We start from the raw sequence: 18474 nt of genomic DNA on the forward strand, positions 1-18474 counted from the left end.
AATCTCATGAACATATCTGGAACAAGTAGACTGCACTCAAACAACGGCCACATACAGCCACTTATGGGGAAGTTTGAAAGCCATCCTGTTGAGGTCGACTGATTATGATTTTAATGCCGATTAAATCGGGCCTTTTATTTTGTAATAATGACAATTACAACACATCAATAAATTATACCTCAAATAATGCAAGTGTTGGAGAAGAAAGTTAATGTGCAATATGTGCCATGTAAGAAAGCTAAAGTTTAAGTTCCTTGCTCAGAACATATGAAAGCTGGTGTTTCCTTTTAACATGTCTTCAATAGTCCCAGGTAAGAAGTTATAAGACTCTATACGTGTTGTATTTCATATACCTTTGACTATCGGATGTTCTTATAGGCACTTTAGTATTGCCATTTTAACAGTAGCTTCCGTCCCTGGGCTTGAACCAGGAACACATCAGCCACCCTTGAAGCATTACCCATCGCCCTTGCAGAGCAAGGGGAACAACTTCAAGGTCTCAGAGCAAGTGACGTCACTAATTGAAGCGCTATTAGCGTGCACCCCACTAACTAGCCATTTCACATCGGTTACACCAGCCTAATCTCGGGAGTTGATATGCTTGAAGCACAGCGACGAGCTGCTGGCAAATGCACAAAAGTGCTGTTCGAATGAATGCTTACGAGCCTGCTGCTGCCGCCTACCACCACTCAATCAAATACTTAATTATAACACAGAAATACAAGTCTTAGGTCATTAATATCGTCAAATCCCGAAACTATCATTTCAAATACGGAACCGTTCCATATTTTATCTAATGGGTGGCATCCGTAAATTTAAATACCCTGACTGTTGCACAGAACGAAAGAAAAGTGACAATTTCCCTAGTTAAAACAACTTAATGTTAGCAGGCAATATTAACTAAATAAGCAGGTTTAAAAAGATAGTGTATTAAGGCATTGTTTAGGTACACATTGGTGCAACGACAGTGCTTTTTTTGCAAATGCGCTTGTTACTCATTTGGCGAAGTATTCAATGATAAATTAACAGGCAACGCAGCACAAACTAGTAATAGCAACCATGTGTTGTTAACTAGTGATTATGTTGAGATAAAAAAAAAGATATGTTAAACGCTAGCTAGCACCTTACCTCCTTGCTACATTCGCATAACAGGTAGTCAGCCTGCCACGCAGTCTACCCGTGGAGGGCAATGTAACCGGCCATGATCGGTGTCCAAAAACGGCGATTGTTATGAAACTTGAAATCAGCCCCAATTAAGTCGGCCATTCCGAATAATCGGTCGACCTCTAATCCTGTTGCTATCGGTGTGTATTTTGTCCCTCCATTTCACAGTCAAGGCATGAAGGTCACACTGAAACCATGCTCAACTTAATTTCCATCCATTCCAGCAGACCTGTGACTTCACACTGGTTTGTCAATTCAATAAGTTCACATCAACAACTTTCAGGTCTCTGTAGTTGTCATAGTGAAGGGCATCTGAAGAAAAAAAGCTTAAATTTCAACCAACCACTGAGACCAGCTTTTGTTTATTTCAATTATCTTGAAAGCAATACATGTATTTAAATCAAACAGGCCAGGTACATTGTTTAATTAGTATTTGTTGAGCCAATTACACCAAGTCAAAAGGGTTTTCGCATGATGAGCATGCTGTGGTAAACGGCATCTAAAGGCTATAATAGTGGCAGCTGCATACACATAAAATCAGATGGCACCCTAGTCTAGGACCGGCAACTGAACAATCTGCTTTCTTCTACTAAGGTACAACCCATTACTGCCACCTTACATCTTCAACTGAAACGGGTCACAATCTTCATTTGTTCTTCAGCACCTCTCCGATCTATCAATGAATCAGGAAGTGGGTGAGAATTAATGCCAAAAAAACCCTGCAACCTTAAGTGACCAAGTCCCAAAACCTCTGGTTAGTTGAATCAACTAAGTATTGGCCCAATGGCAATTACCTGTCGGTAATAAAATTGGTTTTGGCAAAACAAGATCAAGTACCTCAGTTTAAAACAAGCACTCAGACACCTGTTCAAGCACTATAAGATAACATTTGTCTACGGGTCTCAATACAGCCAAATATCGGTGCCATGATCACGCCAAGTACCCACTGTTCTGGGTCCTTGGCGTAGACATAGCCCTGTCACTCTCCGCCCCTCATGACACAGGCTCAACACGTACAGTCGGACTGCAACACCTCAAGGGGCAGATTTCGTTGAGACCAATATACATTCAGCCAGTGTGTAACCGAATGAGGCGGACTTACAATGACTTGCGGCTCCATGTCAACCCCACTACGACCAGTGTGCACTGCTACACCTCCAGACCATCTGAAAATAACAGATGTTACAGTTAAGTTTGAAAAGCCACAGATCAAGGCAACAGCATACATATTAAGTAGTGGGTCCAAATACATTGATGCTAGTTCTAGAGTATTGCACCACTAACAAACGTGATTAATAGGTTAGTACACTCTGCCCTCCTGGCGAGGGTCTGGGTACCTGGAAGTGTTCCGTACCCGCTTCCCACTAGAGGGCAGTCAAGTCATTGTGGGTCAGTTTGTCATGCAATGAGCAGGCAGACAGTGGCATTGGAGCCACAAGTACATCAAGGGGTAGGAAACACCATTAATACATGTGCTGAAAAACAAACCTATTAAACATTGGGGCCTACATGGATTCTCCATTGAAAGAGCTTTAGTCCATGAGTAGGTTTAATCTATAAATTCAAAATGTCATAGTTTAGTCACAAGGAAATCAGTCAATGGTACTAAATTCATTAGGCCCTGATCTATAGATTTCACAAGACAGGGAATACAGATTTTGGTCACAGATAAAGGCTCGCACGACAACCATTTACCTCAATCATCACAACATCTTCACATAGAGTGGATCAGATGATTGAGTGTGGCCTGTTCCACTTAAATGGCTGTGTGAAGTTGCTGGACATTGCAGGGAGACGCCATCATACACTTCGATACAAAGCATCATCCAATTTGTAAGTCGCTCTGGATAAGAGCGTCTGCTAAATGACTAAAATGTAAATGTAAAATAAACATGCTCTGGTGAGTATGTAAGCCATGGAAGAACCGGGACATTTCAGCTCACAGGAACTGTGTACAGATCATGGCGACATAGGGCCATGCATTAGCGCTGAAACACGAGGTGAGGCAGATGGCGGCACAACAACGGGCCTCAGGATCTCATCACGGAATCTCTACATTGAAATTGCCATCGATAACATGCAATTGCGTTTGTTGTCCATAGCTTATGCCTGCCCATATCCTAACACCACAGGGCACTTCACAACTTTCCCTGCCATCTACCCGGTACAGTTAAAACTGGGATACACCTGTGAAGGGCACACTCCTCCAGCGTGCCAGCAAAGGTGAGCATTTTGCTGCTAAAGACACCGAACTGTAGCCAGGTCAAGACAACGATCGTCCTGAGACTGTTTGACAGAAATGAATGTTGCGCAAACCCAGTTTCAGCTGTCCGGGTAGCCGTCTCAGATCCTATAGGTGAAAATACGGCAGTCCTGACAAATTCTAAAACGTCGGGAGGCTGCTTATGGTAGAGAAATGAATATCCAAATCTGGCAACAGCTCTGGTGGACATTCCTGCAGTCGGCATGCTAATTGCACTCCCTCAGCTTGAGAGATCTTTGGCATTGTGTTGACAAAACTGCATATTTTATTGTCCACAGCACAAGGTGTACCTGTGTAATGATCATGCTGTTTAATAATGACGCTTATGTCATATCAGGTGGATGGATCATCTTGGCAAAGGAGAAATGCTCAAAGAAGTTCGTGCAAAACAGAGAAATAAGGTTCTTGTGCACATGGAAATTTCTGCGATCTTTTATTTCAGCTCATGAAACCAACCCGTTCATTTGCTCAGTAGCATTAACAAGCTTTGAGAATTTGTAACCATGTCTCTGCAGGCCTCAGATAATGTGGTAGAGGTTATCCATCACAAGTTCAGCGTGGTGCATGATTTCTCATCACAGACCTATTAGACATTTATTTTAAGACTTAGTTAAAATGCCATGGATGTTGTTTACCGTTATGTGCACACTGCACAGCATTCTTTCAGGAAGGAAAGGCAGCAATTATTTTGCTACTTCCAGGTTACATCCGCTAGGACAGGACACCAATCAGTGGTACTCCAATTTCTCATTGGCAGCTTCACATCTGAAGGACAACCAGAGAAAACGGGACATTACATGTATGATATGAACCCCAGTCATTTAGCCGTATTACATTTCATATACTGTTGCTGAGCCGTATTACATTTCATATACTGTTGCTGATGTTGGCGCTATGATCACTCCAAGTACCCACTGTTCTGGGTCCTTGGCGTAGACATAGCCCTGTCACTCTCCGCCCCTCATGACACAGGCTCAACACGTACAGTCGGACTGCAACACCTCAAGGGACAGATTGCTAGGGGAATACATTCAGCCAGTGCGTAACCAAACAAGGCAAGGACTTACCATGGCTTGTGGCACCATGTCATGACCCACTATGACCAGTAAGTCAGCACTGCTGCACCTCCAGACCATACTTTAGCTGAAAAGATGGTAAAAGTTAGGGCAACAAAGCCAACAAATAGTCAAAGTGTAGATATAATAAGTAGTTAGTCCAAGTAGATAGCTGCTAGTTCGACAGCCCTCAAAGTCTGGACCTCAAAGCCACTTCTGAGTTTGTTTCCTCTAAAATCAGGGACTGATTTAGAACTGTGATCCCAGGTGGGTCCAATAATCAGGTAGAACAGAACACCAGCAGGCTCCAGACCTCAAAGGGTAGCGTTTTTTTCTTCACCAACAGAACTGATTGAAACTAGCAAAGCTTGATTAGTTGATTATTTAAATCAGCTGTGCTTCGACAAAAGCAAAACCAGCACCCCTTGGGGTCAAGAGGGCAGTTTGGGAAACCCTGTCTTAGGGCAAGGGTTGAATACCCCTGTTCTAAAGCGTCAGCCATATCAAGATCAAATGTGCTTGACTAATAGGTCAGACATCCTTTCCTCCCGGTGAGGGGGTGATACCTGGGCCTACCAGGCCTGGTTCCATGCCCACTGAACAGGGCAGCCGTGCCATCGTTGGTTAGTTTGTCTGCCCGCTCAGTGTAACAGTGGCATTGTAGGCACAGCTACATCGCAAAGGGCAACAACCACCAAGAGGTACCATTAGTAACTGGTCTTCTGAAAAACAATCCCATTAAACTGTTAGGGGCCTATGTGGATTCTCCACTGAAATAGCTTTAGCCCAGAAGTAGGCTTAATCAATGTCTGGGAAACCCGAACCAAGCATTCACAACCTAGCCTTATGAATTAGCATTTATTTGTAACCACGTCTCTGCAGGTCTCAGATTATGTGGTAGAGGTTATCCATCACAAGTTCAGCGTGGTGCATGATTTCTCGTCACAGACCTATTGGACATTTATTTTAAGACTTAGTGAAAACGCCATGGATGCTGCTTACCGTTAAGTGCACAGCATTCTTTCGGGGAGGAGAGGCGGCAATCACTCTGCTACTTCCAGGTTACATCCGCTAGGACAGGACACCAATCAGCAGTATGCCAATTTCTCATTGGCAGCTTCACATCCGAAGGACAACCAAAGAAAACAGGACGTTACACGTATGATATGAACCCGTCATTTAGCCGTATTACATTTCATATACTGTTGCTGATGTTGGCGCTATGATCACTCCAAGTACCCACTGTTCTGGATCCTTGGCGTAGACATAGCCCTGTCACTCTCCGCCCCTCATGACACAGGCTCAACACGTACAGTCGGACTGCAACACCTCAAGGGGCAGATTGCTAGGGGAATACATTCAGCCAGTGCATAACCAAACAAGGCAAGGACTTACCATGGCTTGTGGCACCATGTCATGACCCACTATGACCAGTAACTCAGCACTGCTGCACTTCCAGACCATCCTTTATCTGAAAAAAACAAGATGGTAACAGTTAAGGAAACCGATCTAGGCAACAAAGCCAACAAATAGTCAAAGTGTAGATATAATAAGTAGTTAGTCCAAGTAGATAGCTGCTAGTTCTGCAGCCCTCAGTCTGGACCTCAAAGCCAGTTCCACTGAGTTTGTTTCCTCTAAAATCAGGGACTGATTTAGGACTAGGACCCCAGGTGGGTCCAATAAATCAGGTAGAACAGAACACCAGCAGGCTCCAGACCTCGAAGGGTAGCGTTTTGGTCTTTGCACCAACAGAACTGATCCAAATTAACAAAGATTGATGATTAGTTGATTATTTAAATCAGCTGTGTAGTGCTTAGACCAAAAACATGCACCCCTTGGGGACAAGAGGACATTTTGGGAAACCCTGTCCTATAGCAAGTGTTCAATACCCCTGTTCTAAAGCATCAGTCATACCAAGATCAAATGTGCTTGATTAATAGGTCATAGACATACACTCCATGCCATCATTGGTTAGTTTGTCTGCCCACTCACTAAGTGGCATTGTAGGCAGTTACATCACAAAGGGCAAGAACCCCCAAGAGGTACCATTAGTAACTAATCTTCTGAGAAACAAACCCATTAAACTGTTAGGAGAGGCCTATATGGATTCTTCAATGAAATAGCTTTAGCCCAGAAGTAGACGTAATCCATGTCTGGGAAACCAGAACCAAGCATTCACAACCCAGCCTTATGAACCAGCATTTATTTGTAACCAGGTCTGTGCAGGTCTCAGATTATGTGGTAGAGGTTATCCATCACAAGTTCAGCGTGGTGCATGATTTCTCATCACAGACCAATTACACTTTACTTCTTTAGACTGGACAGAGTTCCAAATGCCACCTGGTGTAACTTACCACTATATTAGATTTTTTCAGGGAGAAAAGGCAGGCATTACTGCTACTTTCATGTGCCATCTGCTTGGCTAGTGACACCAATAGATTATGGCGGTATCTAATGTTCCCCTTAGTACTCTTCACCTCCGAGACAACTATAAAAAAAGAACACAGGACATTAGTCATTCTTTACCCTTAAAAAGAGCAACTCCGCCACAAACATTCACAATCTCCAGCACTAAAACAGTCTACATATGTGGAAACGGCACAGTTACGTTATAGCCGATAACAGAAATCGTAAGGACTGATTTTCAAACACTGATATTCGCGGGTCATGGGGAGCAAGAAAATAGACTCCCTCTGGTTAAATGCTATTATATCGTTTTTTGGGTTTTTTTTTTAAACAGTTTCTTACTTCTAAGCCTACCGTGATGTCAGAAGCATTTAGGACCTTTATCTTAACCACAGAAACGCAACGTTTTCGCACATGTAGACACTGGTTTGGTGCTGGAGATAATGAGTTTGAAAAGTGGAGTTGCCCTTTAGTTTACATATACATAAAATGTAGACAAATCTATGAGGGCCCAGGTGGCCGCCGCAATCGAAAAAACGGAAACGCCACAAACCGAGCCTGCAACGCCTCTAATTAGATAACATTTTAAAGAAATAAGGCATAAAAAGCATGCATACCCCGCTAGAAATGAAACGCATACGACGTGAGTGACTGGCAGTCAGTGAGCTCCTTTTGCTAGCCGCAATTGCCAACAGCCAATGTCAGACTAAGTTACATGCGTTAATTTGAACCAGCAACATGTTACTTCGAATATTTATCAGACGCTCCAGAAACATCGTTGCCAAACGTATCAGAAACCGTCTGTACAGTACTACAGTAGGTAGGCCTGAAACTAAAAACACGTAAACCAACATGTGCTACTCACCATACTCAGACCTCTGAGTGAGAACAGAAGACAAGAGAACGAGAAACCGGGAGGTATCTATTTATAAGGATCACCTACGGAATCTTTGAAGGACAATTTAAGGCAAGCAAATATGCGTTCGAGTGGTTTCATCCAATCGCATACAGGTCCACTAGCTAGGTTTCCATTCAACTGGCGGCAGGTTTAAGTGAATACTCCAGAATAAGCAAAAAGTAAATATGCGCCTTTTCCACACCAGTGGGGTTTCAACCAAATGTACTTTTTGCGGATCAAAACCAGTGCGTGGTTAAGTAGTGCACACCAAATGTACGTTTTCGCGTAAGTCTTCATGTACCCAATAAAAGATTATAGTTCAATATGTTTCCATCGCATTTTCAACTCTACTGATAATTTTGTCACTAAAACTGTTGCATTAATTAAATAGCAAATATTCCTACTCTGGCCTTGGCATGTGCACTCTAGCCCAAGGTTTCCCATAGTCGGTCCTGGGCCCCCAGGTGCATGTTTTGTTTTTTGCCCTAGTACTACACAGCTGATTCAACTTACCAACTCATCAATCTTTGATTGTTTGAATCCGCTTTGCAGTGCTTTTGCAAAAAACAAAACGTGCACACAGGGGAGGGGGGCCCCAGGACCGACTTTGGGAAACCCTGCTCTAACCAACAGCTCACAGTGCTGGTAGGCTGTAGACGCAGTGGCCCAAATGTATTTATTTTTTAGGAACTGTCTGGGTCTCAACCTACTGTTGAGAGTTAGCATAATAGAATACACAAGGTGCCATTTCGAAATTTGGTTGCGCATCAGCAGTCACTCGATTAGCTCGTGTCAGCTAAATGTATTTAGATTGGTAAATGAGTCTAGAGGCCAGCTATCTAAACTTGTAATCATGGTCGAATTACTGACCAGGGTGTGGCCCATTGATCGTCAGTGACCATATTAAAAGCTGCATTTTTTCTATCCGCTCCACGGCAAAATTAGTAGAATTACAGCAAACTTGCTTTAAAACGGCAACATTTTCTCGACGTCCCATGGCAGAATTGTTTTCTCTTCGCTGGCACGAGGGGGGCCTATAAAATGTTTTGCTCGCAGAGGGGAGGGCAGGGGTGGGGTACGCAGAGCCACTGCAGCCCCCATGATTTCCCATTCCTGATCTACATGAGATTATGGATAAGAGTGAGAATATTTGTGTTTGTCAAACGGCAGTCAAGCATCAGTCATGTCACCAGAATAAGACCCAGGATATTTTTTGGAAAGGAGCATGAAGATCACAGTGCACCTTCACCGTCCTGTGAAGTTCATCATTTACAATATTTAATCTGTAGCCTAATAAACGGCATGGTCTCCCGAGTCGTAGTGGGAGAAACACACACCATGTTATCACGACTCCAAATTTACTACGATAGGATGGTTATATCAATATTTGCGCATAAAGGCGTTTCCACTGCCATTTCACACATAATGAACTTTACAGACACAAAAAGATCACACCATGAACGAACAAATTATTTGTCCTCATTTATAAAATTCAACCTAAATTTCCTGTTTCCATAACAGCTGTCCTGACTTTAAAAAAAATAAGATATGACTTTACTCACATAAACTGTAGATGGAAACATGGTTAAAGTTGATCCAAAATAGAAGCTACGATGAAGACATCTGATATGTTGATTGCTATACAGTGGGTGCAATAGAGTCACCATGATCACTCTCCTTGGTGTAAGTGTCATGTTTTCATATGTAATAATAAATATGCCATAGCTATACATTTTATTGGCACAATGATAAGGATTAGATAAATTTAGTCATTGCCAAAGTAATTGTTTTTTATACTAGTTGGACATGAACACTTTTAGCCCAGTATTAAAATCCACGAAAAAGTGTGCGTGAAGACAAATGCTTACAAAAGAAGAGACCAAACAAATTTAGTGAAAATAAAATGTACTTGATAAATAGAATGAGTGTAGTGCATTCATGTCATTTGATACAGAAATGCTATTATTTCATTGAATTTGACCAGACAATGAAAAACAAACAGATTTAGCAATAATCTGGAAACATGCTGATCAAATCTGGATCATTTGATGGAACAAACATAGGAATTACACATTTTGTACACCTCAGCTTCTCCAGATACATCTAGAAAAAGAGCAACAATTCTGTACAAATTCCCCAAATCTGTTGCTGAAACATGATGCTTCAGAGTATTTTAGCAGTAATGTCCTTGTCCCTGTTCAAATACTGAAAATTAATCCTCCATCTTCTCTTCTTTGTCATAAATCCATAATCTGATATCCATGTGTTGGGGCAAACTAATAAGTGGAACACTTGCCTCCAGATACTACTCTCTTAGCCAAAAGGTAAAGATTTCACCTATCCTGTTACTTTAGATCAGGTATTTCTTCAAGGAAGGGAGTAAAGAAGAATGCATTTTCAAAGAACTCAAACAGGGGCCCTTCATTCCCCCTTGTTGATGCTCACTAAGAGCCTGGTGTGAGGCCCACTGCCGATAGACGCTCCATCTGTCTCCTTTTGTCCTTGGCTCGGTTGATGGTCATCTTGAACAGGCGGCAGTACAACTCCATAGCGGCTGGTGTGTCATCATTCCAAGTCACCAGGCTGGGGTTGCAGTTAAGAGTCCACCAGCCCCACTGTGGGTATATTCATCTTGGCCGCGTCACGGACCCCCACGTGCTGCTGGAAGACGTTGTTCAGCATTGAGAGGAAGACGATGAGGTCAGGCAGCCGAACCCCAGGGCCATACTGGATGGGTGCGTTGGTGAGCAGGCCGCCCTGCCAGTAGCGTGTGTGGGCATATTCTCCGCAGTCTTACGCCGTGCTCTCCACCAGGTGACCAAACTGGCGGCGGCGGGAGACGAAGCGGATGACGCCGCCACGGTAGGCGATGTGGGCGGTAAAGTTCAGGGCGCTCTGGAGGTGCTCCACTGTCTGGTCTAGGTCGATGATGTCTTGGTCCAGACGACTGCCGAACATCTAGGGCTCCATCAGCCTACAAGAGAGGGAGGTAGAAAGAGCGGGAGCAAAGGAGAAAGCGAAACCAGAGATTGTTTGTGTGGGAACGTCATTCTGTTTATACTTACATGTTGTCTCTAATATCTGAAAGCTGAAACATTTTGCCCAATGGAGATTCTTTATTCTACTCGTCTAATCCAAGATGGTAGAGAAGAGTCATAAGTCTAATGTGAACCACAATGACAAGTTGACAAAAAAAAATCATAGTGCAACTGTTAGATGAAATCATAGTCAACACACCTGTGTCTGCAGCCTTTCTTGTGGCCGAGGTGAACTCTGGCATCGAATAGATCTTTCAAGGAGAACAGTTCTGACAAGCGGAAGAAATCTGGCATTTCAACAGGAAGGTTCAGGATCTTGTCAGTGACATCTACAAAAAAAAAAAAAGAGAGAAGAGATTATCGCCTTGTGATGGTGGAGTAGAGAATGTTTATGAATGCGTGTAAAACTTAATATCCATACCTATAACTAATGTAAGATAGCTAAATGTACGTGTCGCTGACAACTGCCTACCTGTGCTGTCAGTTTGCAAGGGGAGTGTTTTGACGGCCGCAGCAGTCGCACAGAGCGGTCCAATACAGGAATATCCGGCTGCAACAAGCCAGGGGTGGTGGAGCCTGCACAAACCTAAGAAACACACCAGCATCAAGTTAGCTAGCAGTCATAAAATTACAACAGTAGCTAACTACAACATATCAGCGATTACATTGTAGCGCTGACTATCCAACTTGATTTGAATGTGTGATGTAGAGGGCTGCATTCCCGATGGACCCGACAGAGATTATTGCGGTGCGCCAGGAGCGGGAAATCAAACAGATTACTTTGGCATTCAAATATTTGTTGTCCCGCAGATTATTTGAAAATGTTTGTCATGATGCTTTGCATGCATTATTTTAAGCCTACCTATTGTATTAAAAGCATAATTTTTTTGGCATAATTCACACATAATTCACTGGTTCAACTTCAGTAGCCTACCTCTCCTCTATAGTTGGGTATGTAAGTTCAAGTGTGCCTAGTATGTGTGGTCTCATTGAAATAGAGTAGGCTGCCTACATGGGCAGAGAATCAAGTGGCAGTTAAATATGAAATTAACTACATATGATTAGACTGTTGTTTACTACCGTGTCTGTAAATAAATATTGATAACGGAAAAAAGTGTAGGGAGCTCAACCAACGTGAGCCGAGGTGCAGTAAAAAATACATTTAAAAAAAATCATTAAAAATGAAAAGGCTGCAGTGCATTCAGAAAGTATTCAGACCCCTTGACTTTTTCCACATTTTGTTACGCTACAGCCTTATTCTAAAATTGATTAAATCGTTTTTTCCCCTCAATCTACACACAATACCCCACAATGACAAAGCAAATACAGGTTCTTAGCAAGTCGCCCTAAATCTTGTGAGATGCTAATAGCCAGCAAATAAATGTACTGAGTAAGAGCAAACGTAGCTAGCTAATACAGCCTGATAATACCAGTGATGGTGTAGACCTAAATCCACATGTTGTTTGTGCAACAGTATCTTCTAAATCAAAGAGGAATATGCAAAGCAAGAATATGTTAGCTACATTAAGTAGCTAAGAGAAAACATGCAATGTAGCCAAAGCTTATAGTGTCCACTAGAAAACACTTAAGTTCCTACCATGTCACAATAACTCCTCCCTGGCATTTTTATTTATTGTCATCTCAAACACTGTATTCAAAGTGTTCACTATTATAACAATAGAATTAGAATGACTATTCTATTTCCATGATTCCAGCAGTTTTGCTCTAATTCGCAAGTCAAATCACAATTGCAACATTTGGTTAAAAATAAGTCCTCGATTATTTGCCCATGTCGTGCAGCGCTACGTGGCAGTGTGGAAATTCTCTCAATTGAGCAGTGGCATAAAGTACTTAAGTAGTACTTGAAAGTATTTTTTACTTAAGTCGTTTTTTTTTTTGTATCTGTACTTGACTATTTTTGACAACTTTTACTAAACTACATTCCGAAAGAAAATACTGTACATTTTACTCCATACATTTTCCCTGACACCTAAAAGTACTTGTTACATTTTGAATGCTTAGCAGGACAGGAAAATGGTCCAATTCACACACTTGTCAAGAGAACATCCATGGTCATCTACTGCCTCTGCTCTGAAGGACTCACTAAACACAAATGCTTTGTATGTAAATTAAGTCTGAGTGTTGGAGTGCGCCCCTGGCTAGCAGTAAATAATTTAAAAAAAGAAAATGGTGCCATCTGGTTTGCTTAATAAGGAATTTGAAATTATTTACACTTGTACTTTTGATACTTAAGTACATTTTATCAATTACATTTACTTTTGACACTTAAGTATACTTAAAACCAAATACTTTTAGACTTTTACTCAAGTAGTATTTTACTGGAGGACTTTCACTTGAGTAATTTTCTATTAAACATATCTTTACTTTTACTCAAGTATGACAATTGGGTACTTTTTCCACCACAGCAATTGAGTGCAGGAAATGCAGAAATGATAAGTGCTGAAATTTGTTTTGGTTGAATTGAACAGTATAAAACAATCAGAATGGAGAAAGACTCACTGAAATCACTTAGATTGTATGTGTTGCCACCCTAGGATCACTCACTACTCATAAAGCAAATGTACAACTTTCACTATTCAAAAACTAAAAATACCATCCAATTAAAAAAAAAAAATACTGTGATATAATATTTGGGCCATATTACCCAGCCCAACTGAGGAGTGACTTCCATCTGGCCACTCTACCATAAAGGCCTGATTGGTGGAGTGCTGCAGTGATGGTTGTCCTTCTGGAAGGCCCTTCTCCCCCGAATGGTCAGTTTAGCGGGGCGGCCAGCTCTAGGAAGAGTCTTCGTGGTTCTAAACTTCTTCCATTTAAGAATGATGGAGGCCACTGTGTTCTTGGGGACCTTCAATGCTGCAGAAATATTTTGGCACCCTGCCCCAGGTCTGTGCCTCAACACAATCCTGTCCCGGAGCTCTACAGACAATTCCTTCGATCTCATGGCTTGGTTTTTGCTCTGACATGCACTGTCAACTGTGGGACCTTATATAGACAGGTGTGTGCATTTCCAAATCATGTCCAATCAATTTAATTTACCACAGGTGGACTCCAATCAAGTTGTAGAAACATCTCAAGGATGATCAATGGAAACAGGATGCACCTGAGCTCAAAGCAAAGGGTCTGAATACCTATGTAAATAATGTATCTTTAATTTTGGGGGGAGTTGTGTATAGATTGAGGGGGGGAAAAGAGAGAATGTAATCAATTTTAGAATAAGGCTGTAATGTAACAAAATGTGGAAAAGGGGAAGGAGTCTGAATATTTTCCCAAATTTTAATGATATCCTATATGCAAAACGTAGCAAGTGTTGCTGTCATCATTCTTGTTGCTTTAAGTTCAGTAGCCATACGTGAGAGTTTAGGTGCGCGTGTGGTCTCAATTAAGTAGAGTAGGATATAGCCTATGCATGGGCGGAGAAGCATGGGGCAGTCATCTTTCCAAGGAAATGTACTTCCTAAATATGATTAGGCTATAGTTTACTCCGTCTGAAAATCTTCCCACTCCTAAAAGGTAGGCTATGAAAATAGCTCAAGAGAAAGTGCAAGTCTCCAACTCTGCACTCTTCAAACTACATCTACAATATTGTCTGATATAAACTCAGCAAAAAAAATAAACGTTCTCTCACTGTCAACTGTGTTTATTTTCAGCAAACTTAACAAGTGTAAATATTTGTATGAACATAACAAGATTCATCAACAGACAAACTGAACAAGTTCCACAGACATGTGACTAACAGAAATGGAATAATGTGTCCCTGAACAAAGGGGGGGGGGGGGGGGGGGGTCAAAATCAAAAGTAACAGTCAGTATCTGGTGTGGCCACCAGCTGCATAAAGTACTGCAGTGCATCTCCTCCTCATGGACTGCACCAGATTTGACAGTTCTTGCTGTGAGATGTTACCCCACTCTTCCACCAAGGCACCTGCAAGTTCCCGGACATTTCTGGGGGGAATGGCCCTAGCCCTCACCCTCCGATCCAACAGGTCCCAGATGTGCTCAATAGGATTGAGATCTGGGTTCTTCGCTGGCCATGGCAGAACACTGACATTCCGGTCTTGCAGGAAATCACGCACAGAACGAACAGTATGGCTGGTGGTATTGTCATGCTGGAGGGTCATGTCAGGATGAGCCTGCAGGAAGGGTACCACATGAGGGAGGAGGATGTCTTCCCTGTAACGCACAGCGTTGAGATTGCCAGCAATGACAACAAGCTCAGTCCGATGATGCTGTGACACACCGTCCCAGACCATGACGGACCCTCCACCTCCAAATCGATCCCGCTCCAGAGTACAGGCCTCGGTGTAACGCTCATTCCTTCGACGATAAACGCGAATCCGACCATCACCCTTGGTGAGACAAAACCGTAACTCGTTATTGAAGAGCACTTTTTGCCAGTCCTGTCTGGTCCAGCGACGGTGGGTTTGTGCCCATTGGCGACGTTGTTGCCTGGATTTCTGGTGAGGACCTGCCTTACAACATGCTTACAAGCCCACAGTCCAGCCTCTCTCAGCCTATTGCGGACAGTCTGAGCACTGATGGAGGGATTGTACGTTCCTGGTGTAACTCGGGCAGTTGTTGTTGCCATCCTGTACCTGTCCTGCAGGTGTGATGTTCGGATGTACCGATCCTGTGCAGGTGTTGTTACGTGGTCTGCCACTGCGAGGATGATCAGCTGTCCGTCCTGTCTCCCTGTAGCTCTGTCTTAGGCGTCTCACAGTACGGACATTGCAATTTATTGCCCTGGCCACATCTGCAGTCCTCATGCCTCCTTGCAGCATGCCTAAGGCACGGTCATGCAGATGAGCAGGGAGCATGGGCATCTTTCTTTTGGTGTTTTTCAGAGTCAGTAGAAAGGTCTCTTCAGTGTCCTAGGTTTTCATAACTGTGACCTTAATTGCCTATCGTCTGTAAGCTGTTAGTGTCTTAACAACACTTCCACAGGTGCATGCTCATTATTTGTTTATGGTTCATCGAACAAGCATGGGAAACAGTGTTTAAACCCTATACAATGAAGATCTGTGAAGTTATTTGGATTTTTAGGAGTTATCTTTGAAAGACAGGGTCCTGAAAAAGGGACGTTTCTTTTTTTGCTAAGTTTATGTGCAGACAGAGCTCCCTGCCTACCAGGACCTCTACATCATGCGGTGTGAAAAGTATACCTGGAAAACTGTCAAAGACCCCAAGCCATAGACTATTCTCTGTACTGCAGCATGGCAAGAGGTACCGGTGCATCAAGTCTGACACCAATATGCTCCTGAATAGCTTCTATCCCCAAGGAATACAACTGATAAATAGCTATAAAAAAAAGTTTAAAAAAGAGCTTCACGGACTGTTTACCTTGTATCTTTATTGACCTTATTTCAATATTTGCGCTGTCTCTATGCACACTCACAGGGCCCTACACACTCACTGTCACTCCAACACACAAAGACTCACTGCATAATTTGCTCACTCACACATAATATTCACATACATTTATACAGACTCTACACACCCACTCACATACAAGCTGCTGCTACTGTTCTTATATCCTGTTGCCTAGTCCCCTTACCCCTATACATGTCTACATCCATCACTCCAGTTTCCCTGCACATGTAAATATGGTATTGGAACGGACTTTTTAAATATTTCCTGTATATTGTATGCTTGCTTACTTTGTGTATTTCATATTTTCTATTCCTCGTGTTTTTTTCTAGTAATAGATTGTTATTGATTATTGCATTGTTACTTATTATTACTTGTACATGTCAAATACTAGTATACTGTAGCCCAGTAATACAGATAGCCTAAAATAATGGGCCACCTGAGAATCTCTGGTAAATTAACCTATTTCTTAAATTATTTTTGCACATTTGATACAGCCTATAGGGGGAAAAATTGCTGGGACTAGGTCGGGTTTTGGACAATTCTTGCGGTTGTGGGTGGGAGTCGGACAGAAAGGCAGAGGGTGCGGGCGGGCGGGAGAAAGACGAAGAAATCAGGCCCAGGCAGACCTCTAGTGTGACGCTACTGCTAGCTAGCCAGTATGCATTGGTTGTGTAATGGAATTATCGGCCTATCAAACGAGCAAAGGTTGTACAGTTTTACAAGGTAGCAAAATAGATTTATAATCTATTTTCTTTAGAAACATAACCAACATACATAAATTGATTATATCATTTAAATAAACTGTACCTTTGGTAAAAACTCCGGCTGCCATGTTTGATTGGGCTCTGTACCCTCCCACTGAAGGTCAAATAAAAATGTGACTGGGTAGTTGTAGTCCATTGGCTGTTCCGTGGGCGCTAGATCAAGCGTCAATAATTTATATTGGACCACAACTCCCATGAACATTCATTAATTTGAATGTTTATTCAAAAACTTTATTGAAATGTAATACAAAATAAATGTACAGGTAACTGCCAAAATAAAGGAAACACCAACATAATGCGTCTTAAATTGGGCGTTCGGCCGCCACGAGCCGCCAGAACAGCATCAATGCGCATTGGCGTATATTCTACAAGTGTTTTGAACTCCATTTGTGAGATGTGCAGTAGCGGTGTCTGTATAAAATCACTGGGGAAGTCAAGCTTGTAAAAAAGCCATTTAACAAGTTAGTTTGTGATAACTGTGTTGTTTGCTCTATAACCCATTCCTTCATAAGCCACCGTGATATAGCCTAAAATAAGGCAGAGACAACAAAAAGACAACTGGCACACAGTGGCGGAATAAATTGAACGACACATACCTTTGTTTAATCACATAACCTGAGAGCAATCTGTCAGTTGAAGTCCGCAAAACAAATATTGCATGTAACAAACAGTTAGACCAACAGCGTGGAAAAACAAGTTAATGTTTTTGACAGTTTCCTAAACAACCATACTGAACAAAAATATAAACGCAACATGTAAAGTCTTGGTTTCATGAGTTGAAATAAAAGATCACAGAAATGTACCATACACACAAAAAGCTTATTTCTCTCAAATTTTGTGCACAAATTTGTTTACATCTCTGTTAGTGAGCATTTCTCCTTTGCCAAGATAATCCATCCACCTGACAGGTGTGGTGTATCAAGAAGCTGATTAAACCGCATGATCATTACACAGGTGCACCTTGTGCTGGGGACAATAAAAGGCCACTTGAAAATGTGCAGTTTTCCCACACAACACAATAGCACAGATGTCTCAAGTTTTTCTATTGGCATGCTGACTGCACGAATGTCCACCAGCGCTGTTGCCAGAGAATTGAATGTTAATTTCTCTACCATAAGCCACCTCCAACGTGGTTTACAAAAATGTGGTAATACTTTCAACCGGCCTTACAACCGCAGACCACGTGTAACCTAGTCAACCCAGGACCTCCACATCCAGCTTCACATCCAGCTTCTGAGACCAGCCACTCAGACAGCTGATGAAACTAATGAGTATTTCTGTCTGTAATAAAGCCCTTTTGTGATGAAAAACTAATTCTGATTGGCTGGGCCTGGCTTCCCCAGTGGGTGGGGGCCTATGCCCTCCCAGGCCCACCCATGGCTGCACCCCTGCCCAGTCATGTGAAATCCATAGATTAGGGCCTAATTTATTTATTTCAATTGACTGACTTCGTTATATGAACTGTAAATATATTTCTAAACTGTAAATAATATATT

At 42.3% G+C, this 18474-nt stretch overlaps 1 long non-coding RNA gene, 3 other non-coding genes and 1 pseudogene across 6 annotated transcripts; all 5 read right to left on the bottom strand.

The window, feature by feature from the left end:
* Window positions 1-1496: 1496 nt before the first annotated feature.
* On the bottom strand, window positions 1497-7841 carry LOC106562957 (uncharacterized). Of its 2 annotated transcripts, XR_001319149.3 has the most exons (8): window positions 7754-7841; window positions 6837-6970; window positions 5878-5953; window positions 5485-5599; window positions 4495-4570; window positions 4063-4192; window positions 2267-2330; window positions 1497-1837 (listed from the first exon to the last, which is right to left on the bottom strand). It is a non-coding gene; the product is annotated as an uncharacterized LOC106562957 (long non-coding RNA). The 2 variants fall into 2 exon arrangements; XR_014379429.1 differs by lacking the exons at window positions 6837-6970; window positions 7754-7841 and adding an exon at window positions 6559-6809.
* LOC123725271 (small nucleolar RNA SNORA17) lies at window positions 2079-2210 on the bottom strand. Its single transcript, XR_006757772.1, has one exon. It is a non-coding gene; the product is annotated as a small nucleolar RNA SNORA17 (small nucleolar RNA).
* Window positions 4310-4441, bottom strand: LOC123725273 (small nucleolar RNA SNORA17). Its single transcript, XR_006757774.1, has one exon. It is a non-coding gene; the product is annotated as a small nucleolar RNA SNORA17 (small nucleolar RNA).
* Window positions 5693-5824, bottom strand: LOC123725272 (small nucleolar RNA SNORA17). The gene has a single exon (XR_006757773.1). It is a non-coding gene; the product is annotated as a small nucleolar RNA SNORA17 (small nucleolar RNA).
* A 1408-nt stretch (window positions 7842-9249) lies between the features above and the next one.
* Window positions 9250-17073, bottom strand: LOC106562958 (small ribosomal subunit protein uS2m-like; annotated as a pseudogene). The gene is made up of 4 exons (XR_014379431.1): window positions 17022-17073; window positions 11297-11410; window positions 11024-11153; window positions 9250-10760 (listed from the first exon to the last, which is right to left on the bottom strand). The product of XR_014379431.1 is annotated as a small ribosomal subunit protein uS2m-like (transcript).
* Window positions 17074-18474: the final 1401 nt, after the last annotated feature.

Source organism: Salmo salar, chromosome 11 (genome assembly GCF_965601325.2).
Source record: "Salmo salar chromosome 11, fSalSal1, whole genome shotgun sequence".
Classification (NCBI taxonomy): Eukaryota; Metazoa; Chordata; class Actinopteri; order Salmoniformes; family Salmonidae; genus Salmo; species Salmo salar.